The 25,189-nt window shown below is 40.6% G+C and overlaps 1 protein-coding gene across 2 annotated transcripts in view; it reads right to left on the bottom strand.

Moving 5' to 3' along the window:
• Positions 1–25,189, bottom strand: part of il1rapl2 (interleukin 1 receptor accessory protein-like 2) — a 259,705-nt gene that overhangs the window by 189,367 nt on the left and 45,149 nt on the right. The gene's annotated exons all lie outside the window — the stretch shown is intronic.

Here is a 25,189-nt window from a genome sequence, read left to right as displayed (position 1 = left end):
CAGCTAGCCAAAATAAAACCTTTCCTCTCACATGAACACTTTGAGACAGTAATCCATGCCTTTGTCACATCCCGGCTCGATTACTGTAATGCCCTGTACTTTGGAGTCAGGCAGTCCTCCATTAAGCGCCTTCAGCTGGTCCAGAATGCCGCTGCTCGCCTCTTGACTGGTACTCATAAGAGGCAGCATATAACTCCTACTCTGGCATCCCTTCATTGGCTCCCCATTCATTTTAGAGTTATTTTCAAGATCCTCCTCTTTGTTTTCAAATCTCTAAATAATCTCACGTCACCTTACCTCTCTGAGCTCATCCGCCCCTACACACCTGCCCGGCGCCTCAGGTCTGTGGACCAGTCTTTGTTAGAAGTACCAAGAACTAAACTGAGGCTCAGAGGGGATCGAGCCTTTTCTGTTGCTGGTCCCTCTCTCTGGAATGACCTCCCACTGAACATTCGGCAAGCCTCCTCGCTGCCCATCTTTAAAGCCCTCCTCAAAACTCACTTGTATTCTTTGGCGTTCGACTCAGCATGATTTTCCTGCTTGGTGCTTTCTACCGCCTTTATTACCATTTCGTCTTACTGTTTATTGTGTATGTTAAATCGCTCCATGTACAGCACTTTGTAGGCAGCGATGGCTGTTTGAAAGTGCTCTATAAATACTGTTGACTTGACAGTAATATTGTGTGAGATTATGTGTGAATAACTGCTCCAAGTGAAAAATGTTCATGTAAAATCGAAAATCGTTCATTCATTCATTCATTCATCTTCCGTACTGCTTGATTCTCACTAGGGTCGCGGGGGGTGCTGGAGCCCATCCCAGCCGTCTCCGGGCAGTAGGCGGGGGGACACCCTGAATCGGTTGCCAGCCAATCGCAGGGCACACATAGACGACCAACCATCCACGCTCACACTCACACCTAGGGACGATTTAGAGTGTTCAATCAGCCTGCCATGCATATTTTTGGAACGTGGGAGGAAACCAGAGCACCCGGAGAAAACCCATGCAGGCCCAGGGAGAACATGCAAACTCCACACAGGGAGGCCGGAGCTGGAATTGAACCTGGTACCTCTGCACTGTGAAGCCGACGTGCTAACCACTGGACTACCGGGCCGCCCTAATTGAAAATCGAAATTGTTATATTAGCAAATATTTGCATTTTGCACAAAGAAAACTGATTCATGATTCCATGTTGATGAGAGCATTAAGATGCGGGAAAATAGGACAAAAAATGTATAAAAGGAAATCCAAAACGGTAACAGTAATCACAATTATTTTTTAGTGAATTTGAGTTAATTATGACATGCATTTTTAATTAGATGAAATATTTTAACCGTTTGACAGCTCTCTGTTTCAAGTCAATTTCAGATTTTCTTCAGAATTTCTTTTGTTTTTTGTAGTTGTCCTCAGCTGCATTTTTTCCCTCCTAGTTCATGAAGTAGTTTCGTTTTTTTTTCATTGAAACTTTTTCAACAGTAGGTGTGATTCACATGCCTTCTGTAAGACCACCTGCTCTCCTCAGAACAAAAAAATAATTTATTTGAATCATTGCATGCTTCAAAATATAATAAACTAAATAAAAGCGTGTGTATTTTAATTTTGTGTAATGAGAAAAGGTTCACGGAGGATTGTTATCAAAGACTAGAGAACTTCAGTTATGCAAGACAGGAAAATATATCAAAGAAGATGGCACAATTTATCTGCATACTACTTTTATGCTCTAATTTGCCCATGAGCTATGTTGCCTCTTGAGTTGGAACATGTTGAGGAAAAATATTCATCATTTTTCGTGAAGATTTGGATCACAATCAAGGAGCCTGTTCAAAAGTCAGTCAGCACAAACTTGTGCTTAAATGGTCACAGTATAAAGCGATAACACAGAATATATCTATGCAATATGTCCGCAATATTTTGTGCAAAAGTCTGGGCCACCATTAGCATCACAAAAAACGGCTAACGAAAATGCTCTCAATAAAAACAACAAACAAAGCTAGAGTTGTTACTAGCATCAACAAGTTGTGTGTGTCTTGGTTATACTCTCATTTCGTGTTTAACGACACCAAAAACCATCAAATTTGTTCAACCAAAATGAATTTGTGGTTCATTTATGAACTGCTCTGTCTGTGCTATATTTATTCCGTACTAGCCATTCCCACAATGTGTGCAGTGTGTTTATTGAATGGCTCATAATTATTTGTTTACAGCATTTCCTAATTTACATTCAGGATTAATTAAAAATGATTGACATCATTATGACATTTTGTCAGGTTCTGCGTTTCGCAAGCTTTACGATGTAACGAAATAGGGTAAGACTGAGTACGTCTGACCATTCTAGGACTGAATATTTATCTGGGCTTAGGACCACCGGTAAAAGTAGCAACATATACTGCTATGTCATCAGTGAGGTCTGGATCATTTAATCATGAAATAATTATTCAATCCTTCAAAACCCCTTCCCCAACTTTACTTTGCATTTTCCACCTTAACGCATGGTTTACTTGGTGGAAACAATTCCTCTGTCTGATGGAGCAACTCTGACTGACATGGAGGCAGGGAAGGGTCATCAGCTCCAATCTCACTATCTCTATCCATGAAGCTTGTCAGGCATGCTGTTGAAATCCAAGAAGACATTTCACAGGTGAATTCACACTTAAACGAGGGCACACAGGGAGGATCCAGAGCAACGATGAAGGGAGGGAAGATTGAGAGGAATGGCTCAGAATTTCTCCAAACAAATGTGGTCTCTCTTTCTCATCAACTGCATGTGGAGCTGAGAATCTCCCAGGCATTTACTCTCTGGTTCTACATGGCTGCCTTCCAATTGGAGTACCATTACACATGGTTAAATGCACACACAGACACACACACACATATATACGGGTGGATACTCATCATTGGTCACACACATGTGCAATGAAACCAATGGATCAATTACACACAGCAAAACGCTAAATAGACGAGGAGAGAAATCGTTTCTGTGCTTTCTGGACTGGTCTCTCTTTTGGTTGTCAGTTGCATCAGATCAGTGTGTTTTTAATCCTGCTGCTTTTTTTTTTTTTTTAATGACTCGGACACGTGTCACATGAGAGGGTCGGCATGATTTGTATCAGCTGGCATGAACAAGTTGGGGTTGGGTTGATTTGCAATGTGCTTTGACTCTGGCTTTGATTTGTGACCCTCTCTATCAGCAGCCTCGTCGCTGTTTAACATTTTGATTTGTTGCGCTTCCCGACCAGCAGGTTGAGAGGAGTTGGGCATATTGGAGACACCCGACTGGCGTCCTTCAGTAACAACTGTCACAGGCTTAGTCATGATTTCTTAAAGCGCAATAGAAACAAATGAATGAGAACTTCCAGTACATTTGCATATTACATTTCAGCAGTCGACATTTGGATGACAAACTAACATTGGTTGCTGTTATACCCTAGTCCATGAAATGGATTTACTCTCCTTATAAAAGACAATGGCTGGTAAATGCCATATCTTTCAGTGATTGAGTGTGCCTGCGTGTATGGGAGTGCACGTGTGCGTGTGTGTATGCACATGTGCAGGCTGTTTATTGTCCATTCAGACACTCAAGAGTCTGTAAGAAAATGGAAATGCCAATCTCACTGCCTTTCTTGATGTTTCCCCCCCTCCGGACTCCCTCTGACAATAAACATGCAGACAGATTTTTACTTGCTGGTCGCTTTATTACTGCACTTCATTTATCAGCGGCACTTATTCAATATGACCTTTGACAAAAGACAGTGCCGATTGAGAGAGGAGGAAAGGGCAGCCATCTGGAAAGCGATAGATGGAAGAGTACAAGAGCTGATGTACAATAGGTATTACACTGGGTCATCTTCAAATATCATGAAATCCTTCCCACTTTACCTTCCGCATACCTTCATGTACAACAGTAAAAGAGTTCCTTTGAGGAATCGCAAAACATTTAAGCTTACCCACAGAGTAATTTTCACAGAAGAACGAGTTTCAGTGAAGGACTGGATTATAAAACAGTGGTCCCAAACCACCAGTCTGTGGCCCATTTGGTACCGGGCTGCACAGAAACAGACCAAGATCTTTTTTTGTCTTTGCCTAGCGACACACCTCCCTGCAATCCCACCCGGTGATTACCTTCCATGAGCAATATAAATGGGGTAGGGTGATTATATGATCGCAATATTACTTGACCAGGGGCGAGCTGTGAGCAAATTTACACCACACTCAACTGAGGCAACCATGACTTCCAAAGATGAAGCCAATTTGAGAAGTCGTCCCCCCCCCCCCCGCCTCCCCAAGTGGCATCTTCATAGCGACATGGAGGAGAAAGCTGTTGTGCATGGTTTGTCGTCCAAAACAAGGGAATACAAGAAACCTGTTTAATTATTTGAACACGTAGCACCCAAGTGATCAAGAGAAAAGCATGAAAATACAAGGAGAGTTTGCATCGTCTGACCACGTAAATATTAGCAATTTAGTCACCAATAACTAGCCAGCAGCCACTGGATAAAAGCAGCAATCAATCGTGTCATCTTTCATTCGAGTATGTTTGCAAGTAGCATAGCTTAAAATGATTGTTTTTACATTAAAAGGCATCTTTATTATACCTGATTTCTTAGCAGTTTACTGTGTTATTTTATATATTGTTCTACATGTGTTGTACTATGAAATAAAACAGTTTGAAATGAATGAAAAAAAGTCTATAAAATGTTGAATTATTCTATTCAATTTAAAAGCATTGAAATACAGCAATGAAAAAAAAATAGAATAAAAACGTAGCCGGTCTGCAAACAGCATGTACCTGTCTCACCTGCTCCGTGACAGAAAAACGGTTGGGGATCACTGTTCTGAAGGCTAAGAATGACTTTCCATTGCCAGCTTGCAAGAACAATCGAGGCTACATTTGGCCTGTTCCCATGCTGACCTTACTGCTTGCGCCAATTATAGCAAATGATTGATATATCACCTCATGAAATCCAGCTGGCTACATTGATGGAATAAATCACACAAAACTAAATGAGTAACATCTGTATTTAATTCAATCAGTTAACCTTCATTCATCCAAAATAGTGATGTCGAAAAATTAAACGACTTAGCTGATAACAATATAAAGTCAACAATCACATCAGATCTTTCAAAGTCATATGCATGCTTTCTCCAATTGCGAAAAGTGATGACCATGTTCTTGATCATCGTGAAGGAGAGACATAATTTATTTTATGCTTTATTGGTAAATAAATATTAAATTAGCTAATTGGAATTAGCGGCATGTTGGTCAACTAGTTAGCCTGCCACAAAGTGCAGAGGTACACGGTTCAATTCCAGGTCTTGGCCTTCCTCTGTGGAGTTTGCATATTCTCCCCATAGTCACGTGAGTTGCTGTGTGTGTGGATGCAAAATTCTACCATTGGACCTTCTCTCTCTTTCGCAGGATATGCACTTGGCTAATTAGCAGGTGTGCATGGATGGCAACATGCAGGAAAAAGCAGCGAGAAAAATGCAGAGAGGGAGCAAGATGGAGTGGTAATTGGTGCACCTGTCCCTGAGAGAAGACAGTTCTACACATGACCACACACACAAACTGAAGATACTGTGACTCATTCCATAGACACATACCGTGGTTTAAAAGTGAAGTGTAGTGTGTATGTGTGTGTCTGTCCATACATGTATGTGTGTGTGTGTGTGTGTGTGTGTTTGTGTCAGTTTTCAAAAGAGAAAACTGTCCTGAAGCGCTTTCATTGGATAATTGAGAATGTTTAGTGTGTAATTTGAAAACCCACTTTAGCTTGGAGAATTTTGTGTCTTGAAAATGACTGCTTCAACTGAATCACGATGAGAAAATATCCTGGCTGACTTTGGACGAAAGAGGGAGGGTCCACTCTGCACTGGTCACCAGCCAAGAATGCTTTACACATATCCGTGGAACATAATTTTATTGTGTACTATAGATGCTGTCAGAGACCTGTATTAACACTTGTTACAGATCTCCCAAAAATAAAAATATAACCTGAAAAAAGAAGAAAGTTTCATCATTATCATCATTCTATAATGTACACTGTATTCCCTTCAAGAACTATTGCTTCTATTCTGGACAGGTGTCCTTGTAATGTTTTGATGATATATTTTATTTCTGCAAAGAGCACATGATGAACAAAAAAACCCCCTCCAAAAACAAACAAACAAAAAGAAAAACGATAAATGCAGCACCGATGTCATGACGGTCACAGAACTTCCATCCAGATTTTATCCACTGCTTCACGGAGGCCCTATAGAAGTATATTGGTTGTTGGACTTGTAAGCTCTATTTGTTTTCTTCCATTTCCTTTATGTAGGTGTGGCCAGTAATCCCAATCGAGTCTGACAAAGGTGTGTCCACACTGTGCTAGCTAGTAATGGCAGTTTGTGCTCAAAAAGGACACATTTACGGTTGAAACAAGTTGAAAATATAGGAGAAGAGACAGAAAGGGTGAATAATCCAAAGATACTGAAATGAGGGTGTGTGTTGAACTGAGAGACAAACGGGCAGGGGTCACATTGCTATGTCATATGTTTGTATGCAGTGAGGCCGAGGATAACAGCTGTCAGAAATTGTTTGGTTACTCAGCATCTCCGAAAGAACACTTTCTTTTTTTTTCCAGATTTTCGTAGCATTTTGGCTTTTTGTTCTAAAACAAACTGAAGTTTTTTTTTGTTCTGAAAAAATGGTTTTGGTACACTACTTCCAGAGTGAAGAATTTCCAAAACTCGACTTTCAGCCTTTGTGTGTGGATAGAGAAATGTGTGCATTTTTTTCTGAGGTTTGTAATAATACTTAATGCATTGAAATTGCATTATTAAACGGTAGAATTAGTCGCTGCTACTCTAAATGGTCCACCTGTCAAGTTATTTCATAAGACATACGTTAAATGGCTTCAGAAGAGACTTTGAGGGAATGGCACACTTTAAGGCGCCACCTAGTTTGAGTCTGGAGGGGAACTGGAAAATGTGGCTCCAGTGTTGTGAACTTGTTGTGAAGTCCCAAGCAGTGCAATGTGCCACGTTCTTGCACGAGGTGGGAGAAGAAACCATCAAGGTGAATAACATGTTTATTTTGAGGAAGGCGAGAGGAACAAGATTGATGTTTGGAAAAGGAAATTCAAGGAATACAGTGAGCCTCTGAATAATTTGCCCTACTTGAGGCGCATGTTTTTTTTTTTTTTTTGCTCAAGGTCAGTCAGAAACACTAGATGCCTATGTCACCAACCTGAAAAATAGGGCAAAAAATGAGAATTTGAGTAATTAAACAGCTTTACATCATGGAAGAGTCGGGTGTCATCACAAAGCAACACGACCCAACAGTGGGTGAACAGTATGGTGACAGTCATCACACCCAAGAAGTTAAGAATTTGCATGGATCCGAAAGATCTAAACACAGCGTTCAGAAGGGATCACCATCCACTCCTCACTGCGGAGGAAGTGGTGTCGTGCATACCAAATGCAAAATACTTCTCTGTGTTAGATGCAAACCTGGGGCTTTTATCAAAGAAAACTGGATGAGGAGAGCTTCAAGCTCTGTACGTTTAACACACACATTGGAACAATGGAAGGTAACGCTTCAAGAGGCTTCCCTTTGGCATCTCATCAGCGAGGGAACTGTTTCAGAGAGTTGTGGCTCAGATGATCGAGGGGTTGAATGGTGTGGTCAACATCAGGGAAGATCTGCTGGTGTGGGGGCACACATTGGAGCAACACGATGGTCAGATACTGATAAAGCTGCTCCAGAGAACAGATGAGAGTGGACTGAGGTTCAATAAAAGCAAATGCAAATTCAGGATGGCAGAGGTCAGGTACATTGGCCATAAACTCAGTGAGGATGGGCTGAAGCCTGACGATGAAAAGATAAGAGCTGTTGTCCAATTACCCCCGCCTGCCGACAAGCCAGCATTAATGAGGTTCATGGGAATGATTCAGTATCTTGCAAAATTCATTCCTAATCTGTCTGAAATATCTACCCCTCTGAGGATGCTCCTGCAGGGAGAAACGGAATGGCACTGGGCGGACCCTCAATGCAAGAGATTTAAAAGTTGTTGATCACAGAAGCTCCAACTCTAAAATACGTCGATGTCAACAAAGCTGTGAGGGTCTGTCATGCCACAGTCGCCTATATCAGAAGAAAAGCAGGAGTTGTTCAAGAATGTAACTGCACAGGAATGGGTGCTGCGGGAATTAAAGAACATAGCAATGCATGGCTGGCTCACAGACAGACCTGCTGTCAAACGAGTCTGCAGCTGTTCTAAACATTCAGAGAGGAGATCAGTTTTGATTCAGGTCTGCCACTCCAACTTAGACCAGAGTTGTTTGAAAAAGTATGTGTCACACTTTGGTGTGGTCAAATGTAAAGAGTTTTATTGGCCTGGCAAGTGGTTGCCCAATGTCTTGTCTGCAATGTCTACAGAAGTAGCAATCAAAAGATGAAGCCACTCTAATCTCACATCCATTGCCACACAGACCATGGGAGAAAGCTGGCATTGACATGTTTCACAGCAAGGGCTCACAGTATCTGCTAAGTGTTGACTACTTCTCAAAGTTCCAAGAATCTGGCGATCCATATATTACATTTATGGAGTATTGAAATACACCATTAGAAGGTGTGGGTCAGTCACCTGCCCAGATGCTGATAGGGCGTCGGTTGAGAACAAAGCTGCCACTGTCGACATCATTACTCACCAATGAGGGTAGACTCAGTGTGCACAGCAAGCTGAAAGAAAAGCAAGGTAAAGAGAAAAGATACGATGATTGTCATGCTAAAAACCCGCCGGAGCTGCATGCTGGAGACGATGTAATCTGAAAACAGTTGGAAGCCAGCTGTAGTCATGAGTGAACACAAGCGACCACGCTAATATGTGGTGCGCACGCCGGAAGGCAAGATTTTCAGAAGAAACAGGAGACATCTCAGGAAGACTGCTGAGATAGAATTTCCATTTTCTGCTGTTAGGCAAGACGCAAATGTGGATATGGACTGCAACAACCCAGACTTTGTTACAGATCTCAACACAGTGACACTGCTAACTCTCCTAAACAGCCCTATTATTAATCAAAATTCCAACAAGTTTCAAAGAGTAGGAACTTTACTCAGTTGTGTTGCATTGTAACTTATGTGATGTTCATGTTTACTGCTTGGCAATGTGGTTACTGGAGTTACTTGTCTTGTTTTATTGCATGACACACTTCTAACTTCAGTCTTCCTCTGTTATGTTGACAAAAACAAAACAAAAACAAAACAAAACAGGAGGATGTAGTGTACGCGAGCTGATTCGACACAAATACTGCAGGGGATCCGGATGTAATGGACACGTGATGTACGGGGTGAGTGGGGGAATCCCGCTAGAGAAGGACTGGTAGACTCATTTCTACCGGTACTCTAAATCTGGCCCTCCTCTCATGTTATTTCACAACCTAAGACATACGTTACACCTGCCATACAAAAATACTGTTATGCTCCTAGCTCCACCAGGGGTAAAACCGTATAACAACGGATGCTTCGTACAGAAATGGCTGTTGATGTGCAGAAATGGATGTGTGTTTGAATCTGTATGAAATGGATGGAAAAAAAAAGGGGACAGTTTTCCTCTCCTCGTCCTGGATGTGCAACTGCACATGCAAGTGTTGTGTGCATTTGTGTGGGAGTTTCTCGTACGGCTTTCGCTCTCACTGAGAGTTTAAGCTCGATCCAGGGCTTCTGCTAAGATCCACCAGGCTCCCGGCCAACTGTTGATCAATTTACCACGCTCATGCACACACACGTGCAAACAATCCTCGAAATAGCGAGTATACTATTAGGTTGTAGGTGCAAGAAAAATATACGTGGTGGTTATTGTGAAGGTGCATTTTCTTGATGCCGATGGCTTAATGCGCTCGACAATAACTTGCACACACAAACACACTTTTTGATCAACCAAGCTCTCAAATTCGCCCAGAACAAGCAATAACGAGAAACCTACGTTAGGTTTCCTGTCACCAGGCTGCAAAATTTACATTTAGGTCACCCCATTCCAAATCACCCAAAGAAATCTGAAAAATATAACCACATGGACTTTGATTTTAATGAAACTTGCTTGTTGACATGTTGATGGCACAACAATAAATCTCACGTTTTTGGTCAATCGGAGTAGGGGTTTGGGACTTCCAGCTACAACTACGGTAGGTCGGCAAAAAGGGGTGTGGCTTCCTCACTTTGAACCCCATATCTCAGAAACTACTGGGTCAATCTTTATAAAACGGGCATTATTGGAAAGGGAATCAAAATCTGCAATCATTTGGATGATTGTTGCGTATTTTACTAAATTTCAATTTTGATTTATAGTTTGACTTTGTAGAAGTTTTCATGAAATGCTCAAAACTCCTTTAAAACATATACAAGTTTCAGAGATATAATTTTTTTTGGTTTGGCATATTAAAGTAAAACTGAACCACATTTTTGAGGTTTTATGTTGTGCCATCACTCTCAAAAATTACAGCAAGTTTCATAAAAATCTAAATCCGCTTGTTAAACCCACCGGGTGATTAGGCACAAAATGACCCACTTTATGCTTATTTTCTTCGACTTTTTCCTCGAATTAAGGTAACAGGCGTATATTTTACTGTCATCATGAGCCATCCATAGTACATATTTGAATAGTTTGACAGATTTAAATGTAATATCAATAAACTTAGTTTGTTTATTGGTTTGTTTGTTTTCAGCAAATGCCTATTTGGGTGGGACTTGTGTAACCTTTCCTACAGCTTCATTATATTTTACTTTTTGTCACTGCATGCCATGTTCTTCATTTCTGTTATGTGTTAACACAATGTATGTATGCTGTGGACATAAAGATATGACACTCCCACATGACACTTCAGTATGATCTTACATTTGACACAAATATTTTGGTATAAAATGACAATATGCATATTTAAATTCCTTATAACAGTGCAAATTCTCACATACATTAAACATACTAAACTATTCAAGGTCATCTAATGCAGCACTACATGTCCAAGAAAGGGACAGTAAAACCTGCGTTGAGAAACACACTCTCACACATTGATAAGTTAAAATGAGAACATTAACAATCAGTTCAGGGGAAATATCATGGCTTTGTTGACATCCAAATGTTCTGCCATAGTTACAACAACAAGCACGTTATTTTATTGAGGCGTTATGATCCTGATTAGTGCTTTCCGCCTCTCATTTAAAAGCCAGATGCGTGTTCAACTATTCATCCTCCCAGATCTTCCCCAAGTGGATGTTGTCACCATAATTATATTACCTAAATTCCTCCCCCTGCTCCCCTTATAATTACTATGGTAGCTAAAAAGCCAAGACACCGATGCTGTCACTGAAATATTAAGATACAGTTTGTCACTTTGGGCAAATTCAAATTAGGGATTGTGCCATTTGTCTTGAGAAAACGCATTGCAGATAGAATATCTTCAATTTATTTTTTAATTTAGTACAATCGAGACTAGATTCCACCAGTTTCTATAATACTGGTGAAGAAATGTTGCCTTTTATATGTTTACTCCTGAAATGAGTGCAATATTCATTCATGTATGTGTGATGGACTAACACAATACTTGGCTTACACCTCACGACTTTCAGAGACTCTCAGGAAAAAAAAATTGCAGTCACAGCGCAGCTGATTTGCTTATCCTCATCAGTATCGCGGGCGTACTGGAGCCCATCACAGCTGTCTTCGGGCAGTGGACGGGATTCACCCAAAACCGGTTGCCAGCCAAGATTGTCATGGCAGAGTGGCAAGAGGCCCTGCTTTGCTATTACAGGGCCTGGACGATATGTCAAGTCAACAGTATTTATAGAGCACTTTCAAACAGCCATCGCTGCATACAAAGTGCTGTACATGGAGCGATTTAACATACACAATAAACAGTAAGACGAAATGGTAATAAAGGCGATAGAAAGCACCAAGCAGGAAAATCATGATGAGTCGAACGCCAAAGAATACAAGTGAGTTTTGAGGAGGGCTTTAAAGATGGGCAGCGAAGAGGCTTGCCGAATGTTCAGTGGGAGGTCATTCCAGAGAGAGGGACCAGCAACAGAAAAGGCTCGATCCCCTCTCTAACAAAGACTGGTCCACAGACCTGAGGTGCCGGGCAGGTGTGTAGGGGGGGATGAGCTCAGAGAGGTAAGGTGGCGCGAGATTATTCAGAGATTTGAAAACAAAGAGGAGGATCTTGAAAATAACTCTAAAATGAATGGGGAGCCAACGAAGGGATGCCAGAGTAGGAGTTATATGCTCCCTCTAACGAGTACCAGTCAAGAGGCGAGCAGCGGCATTCTGGACCAGCTGAAGGCGCTTAATGGAGGACTGGCTGACTCCAAGTACAGGGCATTACAGTAATCGAGCCGGGATGTGACAAAGGCATGGATTACTGTCTCAAAGTGTTCATGTGCTTTAAATCATTAATATGCTATGGTTAATGGAACAATACATTATGCATTCTATCGGAAAATCCTAGATGTGAATGTCCAGCCATCAATTCTTGCCTGCAAGATCAAGGGCTCTGTGGTTAATGCAGCAGGACAATGACCTGAAGCACAACAGCAAGTCTGTATATTTCAATAGCTCAAAAATACACAAAATAAAGTGTCTTGAGTCAGAGACAAAATCTGAACTGTAATCCAATAGAGATGCTGTGGTATGACCTAAATGCAGATCATCCTATACAAACAAACAAACACATCAATATGATGGAGTTAAAATCATTCTGATAGGAGTTGGTCAGAGTTGGAATCCCCCCTTCCCCCCATTAACCCTTTCAGGGAAAGCGGCTACTACAGTTTACAGGTTACAGGGTGCATGACAGGGTTCATTTAAAAAACACATTTTATATTTATTTGAATTATTTTTTTTCTTTTGATAAATTAAAATTGGTGCAATGATGTGAATCATTGATAAATATGAAAAAAAATTCTAAAATCAGGAGAAGAGCAAATACTATTTCACTGTACTCTGTCTACCACATGCACACTCTCAGAACACCTTTTTAGAACGTCTGAAGCGACATGTCATTTGTAATCCTGCTTTGTATATGCAGTGACAAAAAGTGAAATGAAATGTTAAAAAGAGAAAAGGTTACTTTAGGATAACACTTACTTTAAAATTAAATTATGTGATGTGCACCACCACAAAAATGAATTGAAAAAGTATCGGTTTGCGAAGAATGGCTGATGAAGCAATGTTTTCTGGGTTGAAGCAATAGTGCTTTGTTTGTTAAGCTTCCCTGAATGACCAATAAACCCCCTAATATTTTGGCATTTAGCCATGACATTCTCTTGAGAGAAAGCAAAAATGACTTGACGGTATGTTAAGGAAAGTTTCTCTTGTGACACCTTGCATTTGGGCACTCAGTGACATGCAGTGAGGTTCATGGCCAGTGAGGCACCGATATGAAAGCCAAAAATACAAATTTAAGAGTTAGAGTTGCGTATGTGCCATTAAATGAGCAGCCATATATATTTTTGTTAAAATCTGTCCAGGCCGGCCAGTGCTTAGTGCATCGACCTCACAGTTCAGAGGTACTGTGTTAATTCCAGCTCCAGCCTTCCAGGGTGGAGTTTGCATGTTCTCTCCGTGCCGATGTGGGTTTTCATCGGGTACTTCAGTTTCCTTCTACGTTGCAAAAACATGCATGGCAGGCTGATTTAACACTCAAAATTGTCCCTGGGTGTGAGCTCAGATGGTTGTTCGTCTCTGTGTGCCCTGCGATTGGCTGGCAACCGGTTTAGGGTGTCCCCCGCCTAAAGACCGAAGACAGCTGGGATAAGCTCCAGAGACCCTTGTGAGGATAAAGCTGTTCAGAAAACAGATGGATGGAAATCTTTCCATGGGGGGCCATTTTGGATCCCACTTACACTCATTAGGGTTGTAGTTGTGCTCGAGCCTATCCCTGCTTGGGGTGAAACGTGCTGATTTGCATTCTCACCAAAATTTTTCAACAGAAAATAGCCGCAAATTCACCAATTTAATGATGAAATCACACAAATCACACACCATCCAGTTAAAAATAAAAATAATTCTTTGTCATTAAGATTATTTGTTATTCCCATTCTTTATATGGAGTTGAAGCTCTGCCTCACGAGACTCCGTTGACCACATATCCCTGTTTTCAAACTGTAAATTGAAATAGCTTCTTACACAAGGTCATTAAGGTCGTAATATCTAACTGGTCCCTGGAAGCGCTCTGAGTAAAAAACAAAAAATGGGTTTTAATTGTATTATGTGAAAATCAAGCAAAAGTTTAACTGTTGTTTCATAATATCGTAATAAACAAATTTACTATGTATACGGGAAATGCTCTTATTCACCCAATGTTAAGAGTTAATAATAATAAAAACATGACTTGTTGAAGAAAATGTTCTGATAGTCTAATCAGCCATGTTATCCTGTACAATGACTGCGGGAGTTACTTTTTGAACCTTTTGCCACTTACTCGACTTCATTCACTGGAGACCATGCATCACCTCCTGATCATCTGTGTCTGCTGGCCTCATAACTCCCCCAAAGTCTGCCAGTACATCCGCCTCCAGTTTGAAAGTCTAATTGAGCCGCAGGGAAACACAAGTTACGCTGATGTAGTGGCTGATGGGGTTAGCCTTTCAAGCACACCGGGCTCACTACAAACAATGCATTACATAAGTTTATCGTTTCTGTTGCATTTGTACAGCATCAATAAAAACTGTACCACTCTCAGAGAATTATGAATGGAGTGGACCAATTACATGAAAGTCCTTGAAAAGTTTCGGATTGATTTCATTCACCATTTTTCCTCAATATTCAACACTATGTTAACATAGTGTGCCCATGACTATGTCTTTCTGTGGTCCACAAAGAGGGCAAATAATTCATGCCAGCTTACTTGCATAACAGCAAGACTACTATACCTCAGAATGGCTTAAAAATACATAAAGGTTTTGGATTGTCCAATTCAAAGTTTAGACTGAAATCCAATTGAGATGTGGTGTGACCCATCCTCAAACACCTTTCAATAGGATGGAGCTAAAGTAATTGTGGGAAGAGGAGTGAGTCAAATCAAATTATCACGGATGCTCAATTTCATTTATACCTGCTAAGGGTGGCATAGCCACTTATTAAGTACAGCAGGAAATTGCTTTTTTTAAACACAGGGTCACACAGATTTTGATTTTTTACCCCTTCATATATGAAATCATCATATAAAAGCTGCATTTCATATTTACTGAACATGTTTGTCATGTGCAGTATTAAAATTGGTGCAATGATCTGAAACATTTAGGTGTGATAAAAATCAGGGAAAGATCAAACACTATATCTACCACATGCATAATCTCAGATGAGTGGAACACCTTTTAAGAATTTGTGATGTGTCTTTTTTTTTTGGTACCCAGGTGACCCTGCATAATCTAGTGACAAAAAGTGAAATAAAGCGTTGTTAAAGAGAACGGGTTACATTTACACTTGTTTCAAGTAAGAATGCAGCATAACAACACATTTAAATGCTGAAAATAAATCGGCATGAATGCTCTTTTGAAAATATTCATTTTTTTGGTTTTCTAGATTTTACAGCCAATGCAGTTTTTATTGGTGCATTTTATTATTTTGTACTTCTCTTGAGGCCGAAGTATGCTCTATATCCTTTTAAGCAGAGTGAGAAACCCCCTGTGAACCTGTGAAGTTGCTTTAGAACTCAGGATTTTCTGTTTGTTGTCACATTTAGTTGACCATACAGTTTATTTTCAGAATAAAGAACACCTAAAACGGAGTTGCTGTGACGTTTCTCTCCATTTTCCAGATATATTTTTCAATAAGCGTTTTCACTTCATTCCCTGTCAGACACCCGAGTGAGCGACAACTGTCACGTTAATGCTTTTTTCCCCCTTTCTCTGCTCAAGATTTATAGGTCAGCGCAACACCTCAGCAGGTGTCACCACAACCTGCGGTTTTGCAAATATGCCTATAAGCGGTCGTGCGTGGCCGTGCACAATTCACCTCACAACCAGGTTCCTTCGCTTTCTTTGTCAATCTCTGCCTCCTTTTCCTCTCATCCTTTTTTTTTACACTTTTCTTCATTCTCTCACACTATTTGTTCCTCCCTTTCTATATCTGTTTCTCTTTTAAGAGTCTTAGAGGTGTAGGTCAGAGTCCTATTTGCCCCTATCAGAGGATTCTTTTCCAAAACACACAATGCTTCAGTGCCAGAGAGAGTAAACAGTTTGTATGTCGAAAAAGACTGTAATGACAAGTTGTGTTTGCTTGGCTGTGTCAGTTTGCCACTTTTTCTAAGTTTGGATCCACATGTACAATTTCACACTCATTCAAGTACTCTTTTGTTGTTGCAAAATTGCCATCTTCCTGGCTTCATGGACCTGAACGGCAGTGCTGTCACATCACTCATTGCCTTTCTTTCATGTTTCAGGGCTTTCTTAGAACTGCTTAGAATTGTCTCAAAGCCAAACCTCTTTTGAGAAGACATTTCATTTAATAGCAATGAGTAACTGTCATATGCTTACTTTACTTGCTGGTCAAGTGAAAAGATGCAATATAAAACAGGATTAATCCATTAAACTTTACCCCCGACAGTGTTCTTCTTTTTCCAGCCTAAAATGGACTACGGTGTTTGTGTGAATTCATGACAAAATTAGAAGTTGTACTATATCAGCAGCCAAACAGCCAGAACATTCTGATGCACGTACATGCATGCCATGTGCCATGACGTGCATTCACGGTATTCTGACTCACTTACTTTTACAGGAAATACATACTTTATGCTCCAATAAGAATATGACTATTATGTTAAAGCATTCATTTATTCAAATTTGCAGAGGTGAATGATGGGCTCATAGCTTGTGGGGGGTCACTTTTGTTTGAGATACTCATAAATTATTTGTGAAGCAGCCTTCAAGTGCTCTGTCCATGTCCACTTGTGTTGGAATAGCGCTGCAGTCTGCTCCGTTAAAAAGAAGAAAAATATATAAACTATATTACAGTATTTTAGCTTTTGTAACTTTTTGTTGAGTGTTTTTAGGTACTACCATCCTGAATGTACTTCTTCACTTCTGCCGCTTTGTGAAAGGCCGTCACCTCATGTCTCTTTCATTTGTCCAGCCTGTAGTTGGTTAATGACTGTCTCACGAGGCAGGCAGCAGGTGCCTGCAGTGTTGGGGCACGGCGTTTTTGGGCATAAAGAACAGTGCATGCCTTCCTTCGTATGCTTGAGCCAGGTAAATTGATTTAGTCATCGTTTGTCAAAGCCACTGGCTCGTGCATTTTTGAGATGATATGGAAAGCCCCGAATACAGGTTGAAAGACTTCTCCAAGTGCGCAAAACACATACAGACTAGTTGGGCAAACTCCCAAATACCTTCAAAGCACCTGCTGAGGTGGTAGAGAGATGGTACAATGTTCCAGGGCCAGGTCGAAAACCACACTGCTCCTCACAAATCTGAGATTCTCTCCTGCACCCCTGAATAAACCTTACCAGGGAAGTTGAGGAGTGTAATACTCCTGTAATTGGAACACACCGTCCAGTCACCCATCTCTAAAATGGGGACCATCACCTTAGTTTGACAATCCTGAGGCACTGTCCTCAATGTCCATGTGATGTTGCAGAGGCGTGTCAACAAAGACACCCCCGCAACATCCAGAGCCCACTAAATTCTCCTTTGGGCCTGACGGCATCCCTTATCACCAGTGTTCTCCAACGGGTTTGGAGATTGCCGTAGCAACAGGCAGCGACCATATCACACAACAGCTCCAGTTGGCTGCTTCATCAACAGAGGCAGGGAGCATGGCTCCAACACAACGTCCCCCACTCTCTCCCACCACCACTACGACGATGGTGATGACTCAGAGAGGGGAGAAAAATTAGTATGTAGGTATATATTCTGTACACATTTTTTTGCCATGTACAGCTGTCTGACCACCCCCCACTTGGTAATTAGTTTCCAATCAAGAACATATGGCAGCACCAACCCATCTCCATCCCCAAACCTTCCCTGTCTGCCCTCTACCAACAACAGGTGGCAAAATATACCGGCCATCACGAACATGTGAAAAATTTAATTTCCTTGGAGCAATATATTGTTTCGTCAACAGCTTTAATTACAAATGTGTTGATGAAAAAGGTCATGGTTTAAAAAAAAAAAAGTGTTACCAACTTAAAAGTCTTCATATTGACTTTAAAATAAAACACATTCATATATTTTACAAATTAAAAACAAATTCCAAATTCAATCTTTTTTTAATATAAAAAGTATTATAGTAGATGTTGACCTTTTTCTGATGACATTCACACGGTCGACCTTTGTTTTTAATATGAAGGTGCCCGAGGCCACGTCATGCAAAGCCATTATATCCTGCATGTTCACACTCAAATTAGTACATCTATCTCAAGAACAACAGCAGTAATGATCCTTTCAATTCATAAGTGCAACAGCTCTTGGTAATCACTGACTGAAAAGTCCTAGGACTTGGTCTGTAGTCCATTATGAGCACAGGAGCTTCAATTAGAATATAGTCTAACATCATTGTGCATCTCTAAGATGGCATACTGTAGATGTCGAGAGATGCTGGTCTCTTTATAAACACATTGGCTAAACACCGGTAGCACGACAAAAGACGTCGAGTCTACTGTGCTAATTTAGCTGTTGTCTCGGCTATGCTAGCTTAGATGTTGTCATAGATCAAAGCTCTTTGATGTGTAACGTCCATTGCGTCAGCGCTGATTGGTTGAAGCCAAAAGACACGCGCATGCGTACATGTTTGCGCTTTACTCGAGTGGCGTCGCTACAGATGGACCATACAGGTGCCTGATCAAGCTAATTCACATTATACAAATAAACTTGACTGGATTGGACACAAGCACAGGGAGAACTTCCAAACTCCACACAGGATTCAAACCCTCAACTTCAGAACCATGAAGCGAAAGTGCTAACCGTACTGCCGGTTGTAAAATATGCATTTAATTTTGGATCTCAAATAATATGATGAGGTCATTATACGTTTGTATTTTCACAGTCATAGCGAACCTCTGAGGAAAACTAGAATTCTGATGTGGCTTGTGGTGGAAAATTAGTTTACTGTGCAGAGAGTTGAAGGGAGCCGCACAAACTGGCAGAGTATTAAAGAAAAAAAGGATAAGAGCATAAAACTGTATTTTCACAGTTTGTAGCTAGCTCTCCAAATAAATCTGACTGAATCTCAGAATCATAGACAGAAAGTAAGGGCAAAATTTGAAGGACAGACAATATTTTTTTTCGATGGCACCTGTGTGATTAGGTTATCAACTTGTACACTCAGTCCCCCAAAGTTATGTGCTAATCTTTGCTGGGAACAAAATCAATTTGATGGGGTCACAACTGTTTTAGGTGACTTTGGGGGTCATTTACAATGAGGGAATGAAGTGAGACTTTGTATATTATTAAAAATGTCTATGTGAGTGTGTAGTTTAAGCCCCCCAATCTACTCTCTTCTGTGGGTCACGAGTTATTAACCCCCAGACAGTCACCTTGACACACACTCACACACACACACACACACACATACACACACAGAAGTGAGCTAGTCCAATACACACACGTACTTTTCCATCTTTATCAAGGCTCTGTGACCTGGCACATCGCATGAATTGGCAAGCATTAATCCAAACATGGATCAAAGACTAGGTTATGCCTCATTGTAAGGGAAGCTGTTTTGTTTGATTTGTCTATTAAAAGTATAGTTTATAGGTGATCAAAATAAAAGTCAGGGGATGTAATTGTCCACAAGACTGCATGATAAAGACATTTGGGAGAAGGATATTAGGGGTGGATTAAGTTAATTTTAGTAGCTCCTAATGAAATTAGGGGAATGTGAGGAAAGAAGTGTGTTAGTTGTGCACGCTTGATCTGAACCTGTTGCTTCACCAGATATTTGAAAAAAGACTGCACACAATAGATGAGGTAGAATTCGTTTTAGCGAACACGAGCTGACAAGTTAACCCTTAATAATGCTTTCTAAATAAAAATGTAGCTGTCTCCCTCACTATCCCTCCATCGCTTTATTTTTGGTTGCATTTGTGCAACACTGGAAGTTTATGTGAATCAGTCCCACCTTCACACTCCTTTCCTTTACTACTATCTTCATTCATTCTCAACCCAATCGATACTGGCTAATAGCTGTGGAGCGTTTCAGACTATTCTTTTCCCTGAAGTATCTAATTAAGATAATCAAAACCACCTCCATTCTGTGAAAGTCTTAACAGCTGACAACAAACTGTTGTAAATGTAATTTGTTCACAAGCTTTTATGATAAGCACGGTAGAGACAAGTCGCATACTTATTTTTTTATTTTACAGCCAGATAAAATGCTCAAGGGGAGAATAGACAGACACTGGATGCTGGGTTGGTAAATATACCTCTAGAATTGAATTTTGCCCTGCGAGTGACTGACAATCAGGTCAGCAGGGTGCACCCCGTCTACTGCCCGAAGACATCAGAGATAGGCTCCAGCATGGCCGCAACCCTCGTGAGGATAAGCGGCTCAGAGAATGGATGGATGAAGAATTTGAATATATGCTACAAGGTGCAGGCGACACAAATGTTGACATTGGATATGGGTCAAAGAAGTACTGTGATGAAAATACACAATGATGAGAAAATAAGGGGCAGTTAAACATGATTAGTTAATTCATGATGCAATGATGTTAAATCTGGGAGAGGTGAGATTGTAATTGCAGACCAAACATGTACTGATTACAAATATTGGACCGTACTTATTGAAACTACATTAAAGGAAAGATCAGAGTCTTCGTCATACTTGCTTGTTACGGCAATACGAGTTTAGTTCATACTACAGGGGACAAACTCCTTGTGGTTATTTATTTTTTATTTTTTACATACTTAGCCAAGAATGACGATTCCGATTCAAAACTTCTTTGTTCCGCTGGGAGGCTTTAGTGCTCCAAGCTGTTTGCTTCTTTTGCAGTCGCACTGGCAGACATCTGATTCATATTCACATTCACAAGAGACCTGAAGATGCCGACTCATGTTTGAATTATACTCTGCTCATATCAATCGTGCTCACTCAAGAGGTTCGGTTTGTCGCCACTTCAAATTTTAAATGTAGGATTCAAAAGGTAAGGGATAAGACGAGACTACTTAAAAGTTGTTCCCAGTCCATTAAAATGTAATCAGAGAGAACCTAATTACGCAGGCAGACAAAAGAACAAGTGAGTCATGGGGGAAAGACAAATAAACAGCTTTCTGCTTTCGAGTTCATCATTCATCCTGAAAGTAAATGATCAGTTTATGTCAATTAAAAACAAAGCGGGGAGGGGGGAAACCAATTGCTGCAAATATATACAGTATGATGCTAATTAGATTGGAGTATGTTTTTGCAGCAAAGTCATAGTTGTCTTGGATTCTGTTTGGTACTTGGATGGATTGAACATCATCATTCTTTCCAGTCAATCAGTCTTTTTCCACAGATCTGGGCTTATGTTACTCTCACACATCTCCCAAGCAGCTAAGAATTAGTGGCCCGGAGGATTTCTAACTTTTCAAAGTAGATTGGATAAACATGATTATCAATTCTTTCACTGATTTGAATTTTGTTTCGCTTCAATAAGATGCATGGCTCCAAGCACAGTTGTTTTAGCCAATTCTCCTACGCTCTAGCAAAGTTTTGGGAACACCCAACAACAAATTCACACAAAAACAAAATGAATGCTTTGAATTAGAGAGGATAATACACAACAGTTTGACCTTTTCCCGTTTTGCATTGTGATTGGGAAGAAGAGAAAAGCACTTGGGGAAAACACAGATAACCCGGAATATGAGCATATATGCAGAATGTTGATGCGCGAAAATCATTCTACATTCCCTTATTTTCTAACGTTGCCTTCTTTTGGATTTAAAACTAATTGAACTGTTTTGTATCGAGTTTATGGCGTTCACTATTTCTACAAGTGTTTCATGAATACAGTATATCATTACTATTAATACAAAGACAAAAAGCATCCATTGGTATTCGTTGAGCTGTATAAATGCCCTACATTGCCAAACATGGGTATATATTTCAAAGGAAGCTGTGTCTTCAGAATCTAACATAACATGCTGCATACTTTGGCACTCCACCTACATATGTGTCATTTTGTCAATGAGGATTTGTGTGTGCGTGTGTGTGTGTGTGTGTGTTGTTTGTTCATGGCCCCAAGCAGGGAAGAAGTAGTTCAAAGAGCACTGGAAACTTTGATGAAGGAGGTGTGTAATCAGAACTGAAAACCAATAACTGGCTCGAGCTGGAAAGACAGATTTACACGGAGAATAGGTCACAAGAAGCTGATTACACAAGCACACACATATGCTTACACATTTAAACACACGCAAAGAAAGAATTTTTTATAAAAGAAAAAAAAATGTCATGAAATCACAAAGTTGAAAGGAAATCGGAGTCATTCAATAGGTTGCCCAATTAATTTTCCTATGCACAGTCATCCAACTATTTGTAAACACCACCTTGTGAACTCATTCACAGTGAATTACATTTTGACAAACACTTGAATAAATGTTCAATGCTTTGTCACGCATGAAAACAACAGAGGCGAGCCATTTGCATCGGCACCTCAACACTTTAACAGAATATAATCTGGATTAATTTACATTCAGGGTCTAAGGCTAAGGATCTGTAATAGACAGAGATGGTATACGTTACTGGTCTGCTGCTTTTCATTATGCAGTTAATGATTTTCTGTCAAGTTCAATTGTAAATGAAGGAGGCACAAAAGTGGTGGTGGGGGGGGGGGGAGATAAAGAGTGGAAGGGCAGGAGACAGGAAACTCCTCGTGATACATTACACCAGACACTGAGGATGTGCATCTCCATCTCAATGCACTGCCAACCGATCCCGCCCGCGACTATCGCCTGCTTGATGGTCCAATAATTAAAGCTATCAGCGAAATATTTTCTCCCCATCTGACAGAAAAAAAAAATGTGTTTCCTATTTCCGTTCGTGCAACCAACGACCGATGAATACAATAAATTGATATTCGGGGTGCAACGAAACATTTGGATTTAATGGTTGTTCTGTTATTATTATTTTTTTACAATTCATTTTTCAATGCATGTATGAAAGATCCAATATCCTAACTCACCAACAGAGAGTTTCAAGCAAATCACAGAAATAACCACGATTTTCCAGTGCAAAGGGCTCTCTTGCATAAAAATTACCATTCAAGGATTTCACAAAACCGCTAAACAGGAAACCAACATGGGTATCAAAATCCTCAAAAAACACTAAGAGACCTACTCACGTGGTGGTGTAGAGCAGCATACAGTATGTGTAAGTGCAACTCAGACACGTTGGGCATCTAATGGTGATATTACAACTTACAGCTACTGGCAGTCCCCCCCCCCCCACCCCATTCACGTTGTTTTTTTTTGTGATTTTTCTGGGATTCTTGTGTCTCCCCATTTCCCCTTATTTTTAATGGAAAACAGTCAATGTTTATTGTCGTTTTGGGGAGAAATCTTTGGGTTTGTATAATCTGAATAAATAAAAACCAAATAGAATGTAACGCCCCCCTCCTCCCAAATATAATATCAATTAAAATTGGTTAAATGATTCATGAATTTAAATTTTTAAAAAATAAATCAAGGGGTCTCTCATAGTGTGGCTGTGGGACAGTTTCACATCCTCGTATTGGATTGATGGCGATTGGCTAGACTTGTAACTCCATTAGTTACTTAGCAACTGCCATGGAAAAGGGAAATGGTGTGAACATGGTGGGATGTTACAATCAGCACCTAGGACAGTTCTGCATTCATTTTTATTCAGGGGGTGGACAATCAGTCTAATTATAGTGCCGATGACAAGCCCACGAACGGACACACATCTGGTCCCACATTATTGACTGGTAATTATATTGTCAATGCACCCCAATGTGGCTCCACGCTGGCCATCTCCTTAAAACCCTCTCAGGGTCAGTATAAGTTCTGGTTACAGGTAAAGTCTTTAAAGGTACTTGGTGGTTACAAATCTGTATCACCTGACCTGAGAGGGTTCACATAGACAAGCATGATCCTTTAATTGCCCTGGAGTCAAATACAAAGTACTTTAGCACTTCTTTCCACCCACAACACATATACACAGTCCCACTTGTGCATTGGTCCATTCAGGCTCCCTGCGGCGAATATCTGCAACATGCTTAGCCATTATTTCTCTCCCCCCCCCCTCACCCCATATCTATCCTGTCCCAAGAGTCTTGCAAATTGAAAAGTCATTTACTCTTCCCTATCTCCAACTCTCACCGAGATTGTCTCTTATTTAACCTAAACCTCTTGCCTTCAATCAGTATCTTGTTTTTCTCGCTCACATGAACAGTTTTTTTTCCTCTGTAGCTGATTTTGCGTGGACCTTTTTCCCCATTTAAAAATGCGTTATTAGTGAGACCTTTGAGAGAAATCGCTGAATAAAACAAATACATCTTGTCTAATCTTTTCCTCATAGCGTCATGGAGACACCTTTGTTTAAATTTAGCTGCAAAACCGGACCCAATAAAAAAGTGTGAACTCAAAATTATCTTTGTGCAAAGGCAAGATTATATGGCTATTCTTTACCGATTCATGATGAAACATCGGGCAATATATCTGTGTTGAAAACAGAAACCAGAAATGATGTTCTCAATTCTGTGCATTGCCACAAGCAACATTCAATGTGAACATTCAATGTTCAAAGATGTCTTGAATCTACCGACTATGGCAAAATGTACATACCGTATTTTCACGACTATAAGGCGCCATTAAAAGTCTTAAAATTTTCTCCAAAATGGACAGGATGCCTTATGGTGCGGAGCGTCCTTTGTATGCGCTGAGTTCTAAAATCTGACTGACAGCCGACACGCTGTTTATATAGAGAAAAGGCGGAAGTGACTGTGGCCAGGCATGCGGGAAAGAAGTCGGCCAATCATGGAAGGGTGGGCGTGTATACATACATATATGGAGAGAGAGAGAGAGAGAGAGAGAGAGAGAGAGAGAGAGAGAGAGAGAGAGAGAGAGAGAGAGAGAGAGAGAGAGAGAGAGAGAGAGAGAGAGAGAGAGAGAGAGAGAGAGAGAGAGAGAGAGAGAGAGAGAGAGAGAGAGAGAGAGAGAGAGGACAGGCAAGCTGGGGAGCAGTCCGCCAATGGTGAAGGGTGGGCGTGTAAGTGGACGCTA

The sequence above is a fragment of the Hippocampus zosterae genome, chromosome 1 (assembly GCF_025434085.1).
Source record: "Hippocampus zosterae strain Florida chromosome 1, ASM2543408v3, whole genome shotgun sequence".
In the NCBI taxonomy this organism is placed as follows: domain Eukaryota; kingdom Metazoa; phylum Chordata; class Actinopteri; order Syngnathiformes; family Syngnathidae; genus Hippocampus; species Hippocampus zosterae.
Note: the sequence above shows the minus strand (reverse complement) of the source record. Positions and strands in the feature narration are given on the sequence as shown.